Source organism: Penaeus vannamei, chromosome 8, assembly GCF_042767895.1.
Source record: "Penaeus vannamei isolate JL-2024 chromosome 8, ASM4276789v1, whole genome shotgun sequence".
NCBI lineage: Eukaryota > Metazoa > Arthropoda > Malacostraca > Decapoda > Penaeidae > Penaeus > Penaeus vannamei.
Window position 1 is genome coordinate 16027397 of NC_091556.1, and position 20000 is coordinate 16047396.

Below are 20000 nucleotides of genomic sequence, written 5' to 3' on the forward strand. Positions count from 1 at the left end.
CTTTTCGATGACGTAAGATGACGTCACACCTACAGCCAATCACAGTTCCTCAAGACCGTCTGCTACTCTTGCGAGGAGGGTGCTGCATTTACCTGAAGAGTCTTAATCTAATAAACAATCTGAGATGTTCTTGGAAAAGTTTGAATTTTAAACTCATGTTCTTTAAACGAGTTAAATGAAATTAAAAGCATGCTCCCTTGATGTACGCAAATAAGTTCAGGTAACCTCATATTAGCTGCCATATCACAGAGCCCCACATTTTTGTACCGACGCCGCCGACTTTGCATAGAAAGCTTGATAGTTGTTAGTTCCTATCGCACCTGACCTAGTAGCCGCATAAAACCAAATTAGCGAAAATAAGAACAGATATTGTAAACAATTCCCTTTCTTTAGAATAAATTTCTATTGCAGGAGACACAAATAATCTAATCAATATATCATGCCGCTAACAATATCATAATTCATAGTAATAATAATGACCGCGATGTTAGCACTATGAGAACTACTAGTACTAAATAGAGTATCAGAATTCGTACTGACCAATGAATTAATATGCTGATGCTTATCATACAGTAAGAATGTACAGATTAAGTAATAAGTATAGGCATTGTTATATTGAGTTTCCAAACGTAATAACGTAAATGCGAAAACATTCAAAGCGATTTACTAGCAATATTAGTAAATGCAGTGACCACAATAGTAGTACACCCCCCCCCCCTCTCTCTCTCTCTCTCTCTCTCTCTCTCTCTCTCTCTCTCTCTCTCTCTCTCTCTCTCTCTCTCTCTCTCCTCACTCTCTCTCTCTCTCTCTCTCTCTCTCTCTATGTATATGTGTATATATATATATATACATATATATATATACATATATATATATATATATATATACATATATATATATATATATATATATATATATATATATATCAAATAGGCACACACACAAACAAACACTATCAATGAAGAATTTTCCTTGAGCAACTCATGGATACAGCGGATACTGGCCCTCACTATCTTCCGTTTCTGCCTCTTATATCTCTCTATTCCCATACTTTCACCGCCAGTCTGTAACTTCTGTACCATATATAAACGAATGGCGTTATTATTGGAACACTTCGAATCAATCTACAAAGACTATTTACCTCTCATGGAACAGCATCCTCATGATTCATTGATAATTATGAATTTGGTTAAATACTCTCAGCTCTTTATTTTTTCCTTACAAGTTACTGTCTCTTCCTTACATACATACACAAACACCCACACCTACTCGTAAGCGCGCGCCCACACACACACACATACACATACACACACACACACACACACACACACACACACACACACACACACACACACACACACACACACACACACACACACACACACACAGCTGTATTACATCCCCTTATGTAACTTACACCGTACACATCCGTGGCCAGGTCACCTTAGGACAAGGAAGACCCAATCAGAACCTCGGAACATCCAGCAAGCGCTCCCTTCCGCCAATCACGAGGCGCGGCGCGGGCGGAGCACAGCGGCCACGACTTCCTTCGACCCCCGCGACTGGGGCTGACAGATAACAGGCCGAGGCAATAACTGCTTACGGAAACTGGGCCGATAGTGTGGGTTTACATGAGAGAGCTTCAAGATAAAACCTCGCGCCGACCAATATTCATTTTTTGTCGAAATTAGACACAATTGATTACAAGGCTGATCCCTGTTAATGGTTCTTTCCCATCAATACGTTCTGGGTCTTATAGTGTAAGTTCATCTCGACGCAATGGGTACCAAATTAATCTCAGGAACATGTAGTCGTTAACTTGAACCATAATTTCCTTGAAAAATCTATCTCACTACAATAGTCTCTTGATTAATAATTAAGCAGGGTATCATATATTAGAATGTTAGTCTACAAAATATAGAGATATGTTGAACTATAATTAGTGAGACGTTTGCAAGTATGAAAAAAGTAGTACTTTCAGTATTTGAAAATGAATAAAAAGTCTCTCTGTTTCCGAGAACTACATCTAATGCTTCCATCACGATTAAAACATTTCCAAGAAATCTGTACTGTAGCTCATTTAAATTAACGCGGTTTAATTTTGGCTACTGTTTGGTTCGAGGCGCGGCCGACAGGGGGCAGCAGCTGACGGCAGATGCCAGACGACATCGAAGCGCTAATATTACCAAACCTGACCCGCAGTAGCTTTCATGAACCAAAAAAATTAGCATTGGGCTGGGACATCCATTTATGCTAAAAGCCAAATATGTATTTATCTATTATTAAATAGGCGAAGGTATAACAAATAATCCCTTGGCATAAAATGATAAAGTTTTCCCTGAGCTTCCCAAACTGTACACAACCCAAGAGCGAGATACAGAAATTTCTATAGCTTGTAAACTTCTGCCAAATTTGTTTCATAAGAGATATATGCTTTAAAACACAATTATATCGCAAATGGCAAAGCTTTAGAAACAGTTCCAATAAAAATAATATACTTAACTTGTACTTTGAACATAATCAGTTTTAGTCCCCATCACATTCAGTGCTACAAAAATATAAAGAAATTCTTCCACACTCTTTAACACCATTACAAGCAAGCTAAAATTCCAAGAAAACTTAACATGGATTAATCTAATCTCGCCGAGAGGAGGGTCAAACTGCATAAGAGGCAGCAACAACTATGAATTATTAATCATGTTTAGAAAGCATTATCCAAATGAATACCGTTTACTTACTTTGTTAATTCCTATAAGCGATAAACTATCTGATCATCAGCTCTGATTGCATGATTTATGTGTAAATAAATAGTTTAGTATATCCAAATACAAATCATAATATCATATATCAAAGAGGTTTGTTATAGGCGAGTCTGCCCTGAAATGTCTATAGGGTCGTCTTCCCGCTTTCTTGGAAGAGCTGTGAGGCCTGCTGCGTCGGCCCGCCTTCACCCCAGAGCCCCATGTTATCAGCCAATCACAGTTGTGAGCGGAGAATGCTAACATGACGTGACTTTTGCATATCTTTCTGTGGATTTAAATTACTAGTATGCACTACCTACAGTAAATGCAAATACCAATAACATTAATTACTGTCGGAATGAAAGTTTCACGTTTCGTACGTTTGGTTTAAATATTGGACATTCATACAATCCCGTGCATTTTCTAATGCAATCTATAAGTAGGATAAGTTCTAAGTTTTCTTACATCGGGGTGCCAAGGTTGAACGGATACGCAAAGGTGAGGGGAGGATTGGACCACGGGCACCAGAATACCCATGGGGCATGTGGTTGCAGTCTGTCAGGAAGGCATTCGGCAGTGGACACGCGTAGATGCCAGAAAGTAAGAGAGCGCCAACTGATTTTCCTTCATGTTTTTGCTAATTTCAAGTAGCCCACGATATCAACCCTGTAAAAGTCTTGCAGTGTCTCCTTTACAAATATACTTACATACAACTAATCGACTTAGAGCAACTCAGAACACAACTAGAACCGAAACAGAATAAAATCGGTGTAATCTAGAGAGCGCGGGAACATAGGAAACAGGCGACCAGGCCACGTGCTACCCCAGGTCTGCACTATTTTTTTCCATCCTCCATCGTATTTACAAGTGCTTCTTTTTCGCGTTTCACGTTGCTTTTACCACCTCAACAAAATCCTTCTTACAAAACTTTCTTTATTCTTATTGTCTCCACACAGAGCACAAACATAAATACACCATGTTAACATAAACAAAAGGTGGGTTTAATATTTCACGATCACTCAAGAGCACCACAGCACGCGCCTAGCTGGATGTCAGATACTGCCGGATGAACATTCAACCATCCATTTCTACGCCAAACACACATCTTTAAACAGATAATTAGTGCAGGGCTAGAACTATCCAGGGCGGACATAGCTCTGCGTACAATGAATACAACGAGGTATATTACATAAACCAAAATAAAAAATAAATTTCAGATTTCGGCGGTGACGCTAGAGGACCATACACCGCGACAGACTGCCAAACCACCACCACGCGCGTCACCACATCACTTTTGTAAATGGAACCAAAAGATCTTCATTGCAACTCATTTCGTTTAGATCTTACCACAAGCGTCATCATCAAGATAACTACAAATATATTTACGCCTTCTATGAGATGCGACGAGGAAGCTACACTATTCATCACTTTTGTAAAACTTTGTAGGAGTAATTGTATTGAATGTTATCATTAGCCGGGCAGTAATTAGCTTTCAAATATTATCCTAAGGTACCAATCTCATTACCTGAAATTGTTCTTAATATGCATCAAGAAACATTATCCACCTAAAGCAAATCACACGGTAATTTCTACATACATGATGCAAATAACTTTTCCGACAGAGAACAATATTATTGCTAATATGACTTTACTCAATACGTATGGGCAATTTCATGAATACTGATTTTTACTCACATTCATACTCACATGCAGCGTTCCTGACATACTCCCTGTCTGAATGTGTGTGTGTGTGTGTGTGTGTGTGTGTGTGTGTGTGTGTGTGTGTGTGTGTGTGTGTGTGTGTGTGTGTGTGTGTGTGTGTGTGTGTGTGTGTGTGTGTGAACGAGAGAGAGTTAGATAGATAGATAGAGAGTTAGAGAGAGAGAGAGAGAGAGAGAGAGAGAGAGAGAGAGAGAGAGAGAGAGAGAGAGAGAGAGAGAGAGAGCGCATTCACATTTCATTATTCTATGTGAGTTACCCCAAACAACTTCCCATTTTCTATGAGTGAACAAGATCGGTCATCAAACTTTTTGGAATGACGAAATGTAAATCCACAGTTTCTTATACAACTTTTTATAGTACTGATAAACTTGCGGTAACTGAAAGAAACGTTGTTCGATGATTAGATATGAACTTTACAAAGAGAAAGAAACCAAATTATGATGCTGTTTTTTTTTAAAGATATGTAAAGCGTGCAGTACTTTCTACTGTAATTTTCTCTTATATGAAATAATAGCGCTAAGATTGAATACACTTGTTTTCATTTAAGAATTTAAGGGTCCTTTGTAGCGTATCTATGTTTACCAGAATTGCTCTATCATACACAAGTCTCCCTCATTCATTTATGCTGCGAGAGGAAATGGTCGGAAGAAACGAAATGCATCGCCAAACACGGCAATCTCCGATGAGTCACAGTTCAAGTTGCCACCTCGCCATTTTCACACATGCGAGGGAAAAAATGTCGCTTTTTAAATCCGGTTTTCGATTGAGGAGTTTGACTCTTACACCTTGAAGTGTCGCTTCCATCGTGCCTTGTGTCGGCACATTTGACGCTCAAGGTTTGAAGGTGAACTATTTTTAGCCGGGTTTCAAGTTGAGGGAAAAATCTTGGGCAACCTTGTCAGTGCATTGCCAGATGGTGGTCGGTTCTTTTTCGCGTGCTTGTCTCCGTCCACGTGCGCATTTCCAAAAAAATCTTTCTGCATCCCGAGGGCGTAATGCGAGACACGTTCGCTAATTTAAGATGACAATACAGCATTATTATATACAGAATTGCGTTCGAGGTAATTACTCTGTAACGCATTTTCGGGGGAATGTAAGGCGCGCAAATGAAAAAGACGGGAAGAGGGAGAGAAAAAAATCGATACTTAGGCTATCCGTCAGCTGCTAAAAACCAACCTTTTGGGTGTCAATATTGCCTTCTGACATTCGAGCTCGTCGGCAAAGTGGCAGCTCCTGCCCTTGCCTCATTATATATGGAAAAATGTATTGTAAGAGTCTTACGATATATCAATATCTTTTGGGAGTGTATGTGTGCCGACAAGTATGCGCCAGCACTAGGCGAGTGTGCACGTGCGTCAGTGTACAAGTTTCAACTCTGGTAAAGCTCTGAAAATGAAACCGTGCATTCAGAAATGAATACAACAATTGTATATAGATTGATAGATATACATAGAGAGATGGAAGAGGGAGTGGAAGCTGAGAAAGAGAAGAGAAGAGGAGAGAGAGAGAGAGAGAGAGAGAGAGAGAGAGAGAGAGAGAGAGAGAGAGAGAGAGAGAGAGAGAGAGAGAGAGAGAGAGAGAGAGAGAGAGAGAGAGAATGGAAAGAGTGGAAGCGGAGCAAGAGAAGAGAAGAAAGAGAGAGAGAGAGTGGAAAGAGTGGAAGCGGAGCAAGAGAAGAGAAGAAAGAGAGAGAGAGAGAGAGAGAGAGAGAGAGAGAGAGAGAGAGAGAGAGAGAGAGAGAGAGAGAGAGAGAGAGAGAGAGAGAGAGAGATGGGTGGAGGGGATATATATTTACATGTGTTTACGACTCATTATGTTATAAAAGCGCACGAACATGCGATAAAATGCGATACGATAACGTTACTACCTATTTCGCTTTCCTATTACGACGGCGCAAGTTGCAATGCAGCTACTCTCGAAATGGGCGAAATTAGAGCAAGCCAAAGCCCCGCCCTTCAAAAAAGAGTAAAAAAAAAAAAAAAAAAAAAGAAAAAAGGTACTCATGGAATTTTAAGATTATGTAAAATGGATAACAAATGCGAATAATAATGTATGCATATATAAATGTAAAAGTGGCATTAAGAGCCAAAATATCACGCTCGGGCTCGTACAAAAGTCAACGGGAATGAACAGAATTAAAAAGAATGAATAATAATGAAACCAAAGCAGTAATAAAATAATTAATGAATGCGAGGGAAGCGCAAATGGAAACGAATGGCGGAAATGGCGACGCTGGAACCTGCAATTTTTTTATAACACCGAAATTGGCTAAAAATGCTTTATGCAAATTAGCATTCGCCGATTATAACTCAAAATCAAAGAGGCGTCCATGGGCCCATGATGAAAGAGTAAATGCATCAAACAGCTGTATGGGCGCCGTATTATTCATAATGCAGTGTGAATAAATGACATAATCCCATCGCAATTGTTTTAGAATCAATTCACAAAAGCTCATGCACCTGGGGGAGGGGGTACGGGGGAGGGGGGAGGTGTCTACGGGGATGGGAGGGGGTACGGGGGAGGGGGAGGTGTCCTACGGGGATGGGAGGGGGTATGGATAGGTGTCTACGGGGATAGGGGGGGAAGGGGGGGGAGTTCTCTCATCACATTTTCGCGATCTAAAATGAACTATGTAATATCGCCGGCCCCGATTTTCATTGCGACACGGCAAATATCACCGACATAGTGAAATCATGCGAAATGCTGAGCTGACTTTTGTCACATTTAAATTCATATCTCTCGTTCCCTTCTCTTCCCCCCTCCCCCACCTCTCTCCCCTCTTGCTTCCTCCCCTCCCGCCCGTACCTTTCTACCGTTCTCCCTTTCTCCCTTAATTCATTCATTCTCTCTTTCTCTTTCTCTCCCTCTCATTCTCACCTTCACCCTCCCTCCCTCCCTCCCCCTTCCATTCCAAGTGATTCAACGGAAATAATAGCAACAATAATTAAAATCAGACATGCCCCTCTCCCCCCCTCCTACCCACCCCCACCCCCACCCCCACCCACGCCCGCCGCCACGTTCGCCGAAGCGGAAGTCGTCACCCGCCGCCTCATTACGGGGAACACAGACGAAGTATCGCATTACAAGGCGGCCTTAAGCAATTACTAAGATTGCGCCTGCACACTCTATTCGTGCTGCTGCTGCTGCGGCCCGGGCGGAGATGGAGGGAAGGGTAAGTGTCGGGCGAAGGGAGGGAATAGGAGGGTGGCTGTGGGGTAAAGGGAGGGAAGGGAAGGGTAAGTGTCGGGCGAAGGGAGGGAATAGGAGGGTGGGTGTGGGGTGAAGGGAAGGAAAGGGTGTGGGTTTAGGGTGAAGGGAGGGAAGGGAAGGGTGGGATTGGGTTTAGTGAAGGGAGGGAAGGGAAGGGTGGGTTTAGGGGGTGAAGGGAGGGAAGGGAAGGGTGGGATTGGGGTAGTGGAAGGGAGGGAAGGGAAGTGGGTGGTTTAGGGTGAAGGGAGGGAAGGGAAGGGTGGGATTGGGTTTAGTGAAGGGAGTGGGAAGGGAAGGGTGGGTTTGGTGGGTGAAGGGAGGGAGAAGGTATGGGTTTAGGCTGAAGGATGGGAAAGGGTGAGTGGGGGGTAAGGGAGGAAAAGGGTGAGTGTGGGGTAAGGGGAGGGAAAGGGTGAGTAGTGGAGGATAAGGGAGGGAAAGGGTGTGGGGTGAAGGGAAAGGGGAGGGTAGGTGATCGGGGTGAAGGGAGGGGTGTGGGTTTGGGGTGAAGGGAGAGAAGGGTGGATGTGGGGTGAAGTGATGGGTGGAATAATCTCTGCAATAATATGTTTGTCGTTGAATTTTGGAATCGTGCTCTTCGGGAAAGGGTGTAGGGGGGAGGTGGGGGAGGGGAGGGGAGGGAGTTACATGCAGCCTAGCCTTTTATGGGTAAATGGGAGACACGGGAGGGGGTTGGTGCTTGCATTTTTTATTATTTTATTTATCTATTTGTTCTTTTTAAGACTTCGATTTTTGGTCCCTGCTCCTTTTAGGCAAATCCTCCCCCGATATCCTGCCACAGAGACGGCAGGCGGAGGGAAGCAACAGAAACTCAAGGAGAATCTGAGGGGAAAAAATACAAACTGCGCGACAACATTCCAACAGTGCGATGACGAGGCGCGTGTAAATAAGGGAGAAAAAGAGGGGAAAAAAGGGAGGAAATTTAGCCGCACGCCCCCAACCACACGAACACACACGTCCCCTCCGGCTTAGCTACAGCCAAAGCAACCAAGGCACAGTACAACGAAGTCCGACCCTGCGCCCCAGTGTACAACGAGGATTATAGAGTTCTATTGACAATTATATCCTGACGTCACACACTAGCCCTCTCGCTGGTTACCGATGACGTCACGCCGGGCTACGCGAACGGCCACGACGCGACGACAAGAGTTTGTCATTAAGGCCGGCTGTTAACCCCAATTCGCGAACGCTGTTTAGCAAAAGCTCCGCCAAAACCTTAACGAGAGCTTTCCATGGCAAGCGCGAAAATATCAGAGGATGGACTAAAAGAAGTGGAAGAAAGAGCAGAAAAGAGAGCAAAAAAGATGCAGGAGAAGAGAGAGAAAAAGAGCAAAGAGAGAGAGAGAGAGAGAGTGACTGGGGTGGAAGGTTCCAAGAATCCTAGAAATGGAAGTGCGGAGTGAGAATGGAAAGAGAAAGAGGAAAAGGAGAAAGAGAGAGAGAGAGAAGAGAAGAGAAGAGAAGAGAAGAGAAGAGAAGAGAAGAGAAGAGAGGAGAAGAGAAGAGAAGAGAAGAGAAGGAGAAGAGAAGAGAAGAGAAGAGAAGAGAAGAGAAGAGAAGAGAAGAGAAGAGAAGAAGAAGAGAAGAGAAGAGAAGAGAAGAGAAGAGAAGAGAAGAGAAGAGAAGAGAAGAGAAGAGAAGAGAAGAGAAGAGAGAGAGCGAGCGGGGTCCAGGGGATGTGGGGCGCAGGGAAGGAGTACTAAATAAGACATACAAGCAGAGTCCCGCCACCAATGGGCCCCATCAAGGTCTAAACAGGCGCCGACACATGAGCCCCATAAGTCACTTTGCAGCGCCATGATGAAGAATAATGCAACAGCAGCCCTTCAAACACAGGTCGACATGCGCCTCTGCTGCCTGACACTCATATCTCACGGGTGATGACGGCCCAGTTACGTCTGTCATGGCGACAATGTGCCATGACAAAGGACGGGCTGGAGACCCTGTTGCACCTCCACGCCACCGCCTCCCCCCTACTCCTCCGCCTCCTCCTCCTCCTGCTCTTCGACACCGTCTCCATCCTACAGCCAGCGACCGCAATCGTTGTCTCCTCCGCCCTCTGTTCTCTTCCTTCGATCATCCTTGCCCTTCGATCTGCTGCGTATCCTTTCTTCCTCCTTTTAGCCTATATCCCCCTCTCCCTCTACGTTCCCCTCCCTTCTTCTCCTTCTTCCACTCTCACTTCTACTCCCGACCCACCACCTCCGCCTCCTCCACCTCCTCCTCCTCCTCCTCCTCCCGGCCGGGCAAGCCCACTGTGGACTCGCCGATGGAATGAAGATTAATCTAATATCCTTTGTGGGCTGTTAGTGGGCCGGGGCGTCGCACGGTCCAAGTGAACAGCGCAAGTAACCCCGATGTTTGGCGAACACCTGAACGCCGCAAAGACGGTTCTCCCGTGAACATCCTCGGGCCCTTAACAAAGGAAATGCGCTGGGCTGCGGCCATCCGGGTATCAGGGGCTGATGGGACCTTATCGGGCGTTAATGCAAAACCAAAAGACAAGAAAGCTGTCAAGAATACCTTAGATAGATAAGTAAATGAAGAATTGAAACGTATTATGTATACATGATTGGTAGAGAAACCCATAATGCACAGATTAGATTTATTGAAATAAATGAGACTTTCAATAAATCTAGTATGTGCATTGTGGGTTTTCTACCTTGTGTATACATGTAAATGCAAATGTTTTATGTGTGTATGTATGTATGTGTATGTGTATTGGTGTGTACGTACGTCCGTAACACACACACACACACACACACACACACACACACACACACACACACACACACACACACACACACACACACACACGGATATATATCGTATCTGAATTTTTACTCGACCTAGTGCGGCCGGCGTCCTCAGGCCGTTCGAAGAAGGGCCTGCGAGGCAGAATAAACGCAAACTGGCAACAATAAAGCAGTGCAAAAGGACGGGCGTGGGAGGGGGTGTGGGCGTAGGGGGAGGGGAAGGGGGGGGGTAACGAGGCAGGCGATGACCCTCGCCTGCCATTATAAAACTGCTTGTTAGTTGAAACTATATACCCACCGCATGCAATACTTCCCTCTGATTATCAGACATAAATTAAAGAGCGCCACAAGAGGGGAGTTTATATTTGCAACCACATGCATTATTCTGCAATATATTTTCATGAGTTGCTCTCTAAGTCATCGTGCATGCAACGGAGTCTTTAACTCTAGGGTAGTGAGGCAACACCACTACACATTCCCCTCTTCCTCCAGGTTGCAGGAAAACTAAACAGAGCGTGTGTCAGCGAGGGGAAGAGGGGGCTAAGGGGCGGGGGGAGGGGGAGGGGGGAGGCCCGTGTCACAGAAGTGTCACCTGCAAGAAAGACAAACATGTGCGTACGGGAGATTTCAGGATACGAGGGGAAAGGGCGGAGGAGGGAGGGAGGGAGAGTCGGAGAAAACGGGGAATGGGAGGTCTTAAAGCGGCGCCGCCCCGCCCCGCCCCTCCCTCCTTCCCCTTAACGAAACGGCCTCTGCCTCCCAGCTGACGAAAGACTTTGATCGTCACTCGCCCGCGGGTCGGAAGCCCAAGGCAACCGCGCCCGAAGAAAGCCGCTGCCACTGAACGCGAAAGCAGTTCAAACGCAGATCAAACATTCGCGGAAGTTCATGAAAGAGAAGAGAAGGCAAGTGAGAGGGGAGAGAGGGGCAGAAAGAGAGAAAGAGAGAAAGAGAGAAAGAGAGAAAGAGAGAGAGAGAGAGAGAGAGAGAGAGAGAGAGAGAGAGAGAGAGAGAGAGAGAGAGAGAGAGAGAGAGAGAGAGAGAGAGAGAGAGAGAGAGAGAGAGAGAGGAGAGAGAGAGGGAGAGGAGAGAGGAGGAGAGAGAGGGAGAGAGAGGAGAGGAGAGAGATGAAAGCAGGGAGAAAAAGAGAGAGAGAGAGATGTTATTACCTCCTTTATGCTGTCAGCCAAACGGGGCCGCTGACATGCCAAAGACACCGACAAAAGATTTGCCTAATCCAAGATATTTTTGTTTGGCAAGTTGCTGACACTCCCCACTCGCCGCACCGAAAACTCCGCTTCCCTCCATCCCTCCTTCCATCCCTCCCTCCGTCTAACACAGGCGAGCCTCCGTGGCCTATGTGCGCGGAGATCGACCACCCCTCCCCCTTATCATGAAGAGCTACCTCGGGCTCAGAACTAGGCGGGGGGAGTGCATTCACCAAAGTGCCACTCGGCTCTCGTAGTGGTATCACCCCCTCTCGATCTGAGTGCCATGGGAGAACCTTGTCTCTCTCTCTCTCTCTCTTTCTCCAACCCAGGAAGCTGGCATACGCGAGCGCGCTATACATCAGGCTGGTCGGAATCGCAGGGTCCCGCCGATGGAGCGGAATGCATGCCCCTCACGCACACACGCCCACGAATATACATCAAACAAGAAACTGCGTCTGAGCAAGGAAATCTAACCCCTTCCCTTCTGCCTACGAACTGCGCACAAAATATGTTCGTGTACAAATAATGTACGCGACTACAGCATTTAATTCGCTGAACCTGCAGCTCGAATGGTCTCGCAACAAAGGTGGCCACTCCGTAACCATCGTACGCACAAAGTGATGAGGGGCGAGGTGGCATGAGGGGGAGTAAGGGAGAGGTCAGTAGGGCCAGGGAGAGGGAAGAGGGCCAGGGGAGAGGGAAGAGGACCAGGGGAGAGGGAAGAGGGGAGGCAGAGATGAGTGAGAGATCTGCACAGCGAAACCGAGCAACAGCAGCAGCACAAACGCGAGCGGAGTGGGCAGAGGGCTGTTGGCGGCGGCGGTGCGGTCGTGGCCTCCGGGTTGCTGGTGGCAGCGGCTGGCGGCATCAAAGCGGCACATCAGGCGGCTGTCAACACAAAGTGGGAGGCATTATGTGGTCTTCGGCTTAACCAAATCTCCCGGGAACGCTGAACTGGAATCGGATCAGAGAAACGCGCCACGAGACCCGAGAATGGCTCTTACTCGCACGGTAATTAAGGGTCAAAGTCTTGACGCCCGTGCCAGTGGATATTATTCTTATCCCGGTACTGTTTACACATCATACCTGTGTCGCTTGTGATCGTGATGGGGCTGACGAGAGCCCCGGAGATTAAATGCTCAAGCATCTTAAATTCAAATAAGAATAGAGCCTCCCTCTCCCTCTCTTTCTCTCTCCCCCTCCCTCTGTCTCTCCCTATTCTCATTTCTGTCTCTCCTCTCTCTCTCTCTCTCTCTCTCTCTCTCTCTCTCTCTCTCTCGCTTACTGAGAATTCATACTCGACTTGATTGCGTTCCCTTGTTTGCTATCTCAAGATCAAAGCACATCGCAATCATGCTCTCGAAAGTATTTTCAGTTTTCGCCAATCAGCCCTGAATAACCCTTGACTTAGAGAGCAATAACAAAAAAGGGGAAAGATGGAAAGAGAAAAAAGAGGGGAAAAAGGAAAGAAAATAGAGAGGGAGACGGGTTTCCCATGAACGATCAGCGCTTGCATTTGATACCTGGGCATCGCGAAGGAGAGGAGAGTGGATGTTGCAGGCTTTGTCTCAGGATCTCCCGAGAAGCCTTTTTTTCTTCTTTTTTTTTTGTCTTGTGAATAATGGCGTAACGAGATTATAGTTTCTGCTTCTATTCAACATCCCCTAAGGGGTTGAGGGCGGGGGAGTCACAGTGCTCGAAAAGGGGTAAAAAAGGGGGGCAATGGATAAGAAGAGTGCAGGGGAGTGGGTGAGCAAGGCGATGCGAATCGTGGAAGCATCTGAAGGAACAGAGGAAACGCGGGCCAAGAACGGAAACTCGCAGATACAAAAGGAGGGGAATCGGAGACATGCCCATACGCGGCGGGAAGGGCCACGCTCCACCTCCAAGGACCTTGAAGAGGACGTCATCTGGAACGCAGTGGTCAAGAAGGACCTCGCCCCCCCCCTCCCCCGACCCAGCCCTCCGCCCGCCGTCCAAGCAGCGTCGAGGGCCGTCCAAGTCACTAACGTCGGAGTAGCGCGTGGTTCAGGGCCCATGTTCAGCAGCCTCCCCTGAGTCGTCCTTCCAGGTCTGCCGTTACGCTCACTCCTCGGCCCTTCGCCAGATCGGGACGAGACTTCGCCCGGGAGTCCTCTCAAAACGCCAGTTATTATTTCGGAAATGCCATCATTTGTTCGTACTCAAACTTCTGGGTTTCGTGTCTCTGCTCTCTGGGAACTTTCGAGGGCGCCATTAGTACCTCGAAACCTTTTATCTCTTGCAAGTGGACGGTCAGCCTGCTCTCTCTACTGTGCCCTTCTCTCTCTCTCTCTCTCTCTCTCTCTCTCTCTCTCTCTCTCTCTCTCTCTCTCTCTCTCTCTCTCTCTCTGATCTTGTTCTTTCCAAAATATAATCGCATTTATTCGAGGTTGTCACCTCACTACACACACTCTTTTCTTTCACGTTTTAACGTTTCCTTTTAATGCTCTCGGAAGTAACCTTGTAAGCGGCGCTGAATGGAAATTTCTCCGGCTGTTTTTTTCCTACTCTCTATTTATAGTTCATTAAAATAATGATAACAAAACATCACAGAATAATGATTTTGGAAAATGGGAAATAAGTTAAATATCCCGATACAAACTTCTGCTGGTCGAATGTGCATCCCGTTTCCGAAGCGCTTTCTCTGCCGTTAATACAGCTTTAGCAACAAGGTCACGCCGTGAGTGCTGATTTTCAAGGTGAAACGCAGCTTCCTTGGAGATTTACATTGTTGTCTTACTGGCGGAAGAAGGGGAGAAAGGGGAAGAAGGATAAAAAACATGCCTTTTTTTCGGTGGGGGGAGAGGGAGGGGAATGGAGGAAGGGAGGGGAGATAAAGGGTTGAGAGGATGGTTTGTGTGTTTCCTCGTTCTGTATCGGGGTTCACGTGATCAAAAGCGATCAGATTACGGGAAAAAAATCGTATCCTTTCCCTCCTTCCTTCCTTTCTTCCTTCTCTCCCGATGCTTGGTTTGGTTCCTTCACCCACGCCCTCGTCATCCAGCAGGGAATAAGTAGGCGTTGATGGGTGTGTGCAAGACGGACGAAGGAGCAATAGGGGCAGGGGGGTGGGGGTATGGGAGGGGGGCGGGGCACAAGGAGAGGGAGGATTGTCACTCCACGGTTGCAGCAGGTATTGATCTCGTGTTTAGGAGGGATGGAGAAAGGGGAGGGGGGAGGGGGGGGCAGAGGGAAAGGAGGAAAGGAGGGTTGGTGTGGACCTTCAGGTGCTCAACATTCGACGGAAAAAACAAGAATCAAAAGTCCCTCTCAAGTGTCTATTATCGGAGGTGGTGGTGGTGGAGATGGAGGAGGAAGAGGAGGAAAAGGAAGAGGAAGAGGGGGAGAAGAAGGAAGAGGAAAAGGAAGGGGAGGGAGGACGAGATACACGAGAAAGGAGTAGGAGGAGAAGGAAGAGGAAGAGGAGAAAGAGAAGCATGAGGAAGAGGAGGAGGAGGAGGAAGAAGAGGGGGTGGAGGAGGACCATGAAAGGGGTAAGTGGAGGAGCTGGTCAGTCGGGGAGGCTCACTCGGATTCTCGGAGACGAAACAAGGGCCAGGGGCGTTTTTTATTTATCTCATTTTTCTTTTCTTATTAACATTATTTTTTCCAGGAACTCATTTTACACGGGGAAAGCACCAAAGGCAAGGGATATGACGGACGGGGCCTAGAGGGGGTTCAAGGAGCAGGTCGCCGTGTGTGCGTGTGCGTGTGTGTGTGTACATGTGCGTGCTAATATGGACTGAGGATGAAACAGAAATAGGGCCTAGAACAAGAGAAATGGGAAGACAAGGTAATGAAGGGGTCAGAAAGGGGGGTGGCAGTGATCGAAAAGGGACGGGACGGGGACCAGCGAAGGAAGACCGAAAGAGACCGAAAGAAGGGAAAGGTGAAGAAGCCGATACGACAAAAAAATAAATAAATAATAAAATGCACAGAATCGAGCGAGAGAGCCATAGATAAATGAAGTAGACAAGCAGAATCACAAATAATAAAATAAATAAATAAAACAATAACACTGTCATTGTTTGTCAGTTTGTCCCAGCCTCGCATTCCTTCCCCGCACACCGTCCCAGCTCTCGCAAAATTAACGCCCCTCGCCGAGATCACTCCAATAAGTAGCCCCTGACACACACCTCCGAGGGCTTCATCCCCGCCCGCCCGCCCGCGCCGCAGGGGAGGGAAAGGGAGGCAGAGGAACTCGGAAGCAACGCCGCGCCAAACTCGCCATCTCCAAAACGGAAACTTTTCGTGCATTCAAAAGTCAAAAGTTATTATTACCTCGCCCGGGACAAACAGCCCGAAGGACCTCCCTTAAAACCCGATTGTCGAAGGCGTGTGTGTGCGAGAGGGGGGGGGGGAGGGAGCGACGGAAGAGGAAAGATGGATGGGCGTGTGTGTGCGTGTGTTTGTGCTTACACGCCAGAAGGACAAATCTTAGATGCGTTTATGGTCTCTCGCGTAGCACAGTCCTTCTTGATTTCCATGTGAAAGCGTGAGTTCAGGTGATCGTCTCAAGGCGGCAAGCGGAAGGTGGGCGAGCCTATCCTCGCTCCCCTGCAGCCTCTTAAGGTGCGAAGGGGGCGGGGGGGGGGGGTCCACTCTTGTCCAGCGGGCCGAGGGCGACCGCGGGCGAGGGCCCTCATGCTCTGACGGACACTGGCTGGCAGGGCCGCGACCCGACTTGGACACGCACAAACACACATACATCTGGGCTGGAAGTGGGGGGGAGGGGGGCGGATCAACAGCTTCTTCCAGGAACTTGGGGGTTATTTGCAACGAGGATGAGGTCGCCATGAATACGCGCCGCTCTTTGTCGAATTTTGACACTGGCGGCGCGGAGACACCCATGCTTTGTGAGCTCTTTTCTGAGGCCGGCGCTGGCGGAAGGGGGAGGGGGGGGGGTCTTAAGTACTCAATTGCCTTGATGTTTGTGCGAGTAAATTATTCCTTAAGATGTCAAGAGCGTAATGGCACGCAATTGCACGAGGCATCAAAGCAGTCGAAGTTGACACATTTCATTACTTTTCCTCGTAATGGTTTCACGAGCGCATTCATCAGGCGCCCAGACACCGGGAAGAAGCTCATCGGCGATGCTAAAGATAAACTTAATCTAAGACTCCGGCCCATCGGATCTCCGCTGCGCCAACGTCTCGAGGGGATAGACGCGTGTTCTTCAAGAATTTCCTGGACGAAATAATACAAACAATCCCGCCGTAATGCGAAGGCCGCGCCCGGTCCCCGCGGCGGCGAGAGGGAGAGAGAAAGACGATGATCACACACATGCACGTAATTGGGCGATACTGCAGAGAGCCCTCGTCCGCCCCCTTTATTTCTTCTTTTAACACTTCCTCTATCCTCCGCTCTCTATATATTCTCTCTTTCTCGCTCTCACTCGGGCTCAATCTTTTTCAAGACTTTCCAGGTCTTGGAGCACAATGGAATGAACCGTTTCCAGGAACCCAAATGAGGAGTCTTCTAAGAATTTCTTAACAAGATGGAGCCAGGCGACGGGAAGACTTACATAAAGTTGCAGCAGGGAAGTCTTGCGCGTATTTTCTTCTGCGAACCCGGGAGTTCAAATATCCTCGAGGGTTTTGTTAAGTCGGGCTGTGGACACAACTTCTTGCTTGCGTATTAGCGTAATTACTCGACGCTGATTCCTCCCGGGCGTATCTGGAGCTGGGGCGACGGGCGTGAACAATGCACGGGGCGGCGCGAGCACCGTCGGCCGAATTACGGAAATGAGCATGAACAAGCGAACGGGCGCCGGAGGGGGAGGCCGGAATGAGCAATCCGATGCAGCGGGAATCCCGACTGCAGCCCGCGAGGATCCCTCCCTCCCGCCGACGAGGCCGAGGCGGGGAGGGAGGCGAGGCGACCGTCTCTCCAGGCGCAGTACGGAGCCCCACATCGACATCCAGTCACCAGAGACATCACCATCAGCAGGGCAACACCATCGCTGGAGCACGCCCGAGACGACGGCGCCGAACAAAGGCAAACGAATGATCTCGCAATCGTTCGATATGGTTTGCAATGATACACTTTGGAACCCGCTACACTTTCTGGAAACACGTGGGTCAATATACACAGATCCAGAGGAGGTGCTGCTGCTGCTTACAAGCCCCCCGACACACACGCCCACAGACACCCAGAAACAGACGCAGAAACACACACACACACACACACAAAATCTATGCTCCAGACCCGGATTTGCCTTTACGCACAATATGAACAGGATTATGCGACCTTATATCTTATCTTGGGGCGTGAGGCGCTTTGTCGAGAGAGCAGGAATGATATGACGGTGTCGAGAATACGGGAAGAAGCCGCAGGAAAGATTAGAAAAAAAAAGATACATATATATACAGAAAATTGTACGCGGGTGCGATTTTGTGTTATTTGGGCGCGAGGAATGATTTTCGTCGAGGAGAGATGATCTGGAAAAGGAGCGGCGGAAGGCTCCGAGTCGTGGAAATTGCGCGTCGAGGGGAGGCTTCGCGCGGAGGGCCAGCAGCCGCCCGAGCAAAAGGTGTTGCTGTGCGGTTTTCACTCTGCCTGAGCGCGGACCTTAGACGGCCACCTCACTATAACACACACACCAAAGGACAGCCCCGCTCCCTCTCCCCCCGCGCTCCCCCCTTCCTCAAGCTGTTTCGGCCACCGAATTTCGAGAAAACGCGATAGACAGCGATCGGACGCGGGATTCCCGACCTTATCGCGCCCGTCGCCAAGGGCCAGTGTCGCGGCGCGGAGCGAGCGAACGAAACCCGGAGCGATGTTAGGCTTGGGTGTCGCTGGCAGGTTTAGGCCGTCGACGGCGAGGCACCTTGGAGTTTCCGAGGGCGTCCGACTCACGAGTTTCCAGTGAGTATTGATCCCTCTGGAAACTGTCTGGAAAGTTTACAATATTTTTTTCCTTAGGCCTTACCTCCGAGGCTCCTTGAGGAACCGTCGTCGTCGAATGCCGCGCACGGACGAGATCTATTTGATTTTTCTTTCGCTTCCAGGCACCTCCACCCTCCCTCCCTCCCTCCCTCCCCCTCCGCCCCTTTTTGTGGATCTTCCCGTCGTCTTCCAGGATTCATTTCTTGAGGTTTTGAAAGAAGAAAGGAGTCTCGCCCTTGCTCGCGTCGACTACCTTCTGCCTCGAAATGGAAATCTCGGAGACACAAAAAACATCAATTGCAACATGATGAATCGAACCTCCATTACGTGAGACCGTACAGCAGCCAACGAGCAGTCCAAAGAAATCCTTCTCAGGCACTCACAAATATTTCTTCAAGAAAACATATAAGACAACAGATTAAAAAAATAATAAAATTCCATATTTAGCGTATTCTTAAAAAAAAGAGGAGTAATCTAACTTCTCCCAAGGAAACTTCACAACAAAAATCTCTCACTACGTTTCGCTCTAACCCAAAACAGACCCGAAAGAAAACGGGTTGAGTTGTGCGGAGAGGGGGTGGGGGTGGGGGTGGGGGGCAATAACAACATTTCAAACCAAGTCGCAGGAATGAATTTCAGGCAAACGAGAGACAATAGAACGCAAGTCAACAAACTAAACGCTTGAGTCTCGGCAAAATGAACTCGAGACCAAAGATACAAACAAAGACAAACAAAAACGCATTAACGCCCCCGCTGCATACAACTCTCTGCATTCGTCGAAAAACAGTTTCAAAAAAAGAAGAAAAAAAATATCATTTTCGTTTTTCTCTCCCTCTCTTTCCCCTCCCCCCTTCCCCTCTCTCATACAACTAGAAGTGAGAACTGAACAATTATGTGGTTCAGATCCCTCTTCTCATGGCTCCTCCCCTCCCCCCCTCCCCCGCCCTCCACCCACGGCCGCGTTTTGCAATGAAAAAAGAGGAATGAACAAAAAAGACGATGAAAAATAGGGAGAGACGCAGCCGTATTTCACTCTGGAAATTGAAATAGCGCCGTTCTTTTGTTGTTAACTCGCTCACTCACCTATGGGCTCCATACAGTACCCTCCCTGCGCCCCTGCCCGCCCTCCCCTCACGTGCCCCCCCCTCCCCCCTCCCGTCACTATACCTTTCCCCTAGTCGCCTTCCCCTCCCCCTCCCCCTCCCCACCCTCATAAGAATGAGCCCAAATTAAAAAAGGGGGAAAAAACTGCCAACAATGCTATATTATCTACATACAGAGAGAAAGAAAATCCCCCATTTGATATCTATTAAAAAAAAAAAGACCAATAAAGATAAGATAAAGCATACCAAAAGAAAGAGGCAGGAGGAGGGGGAGGGAAAGGAGCAAGGGGCGCCTAGGGACCCGCTGGAGGGGGTGGGGAGGGGTGG

The 20000-nt window shown here is 47.9% G+C and overlaps 1 protein-coding gene across 2 annotated transcripts in view; it reads right to left on the bottom strand.

Annotated features, from left to right (window-relative positions):
* The window catches only part of Tet (Ten-Eleven Translocation (TET) family protein), a 176448-nt gene that overhangs the window by 23529 nt on the left and 132919 nt on the right, over positions 1-20000 (bottom strand). The window lies entirely within an intron of this gene.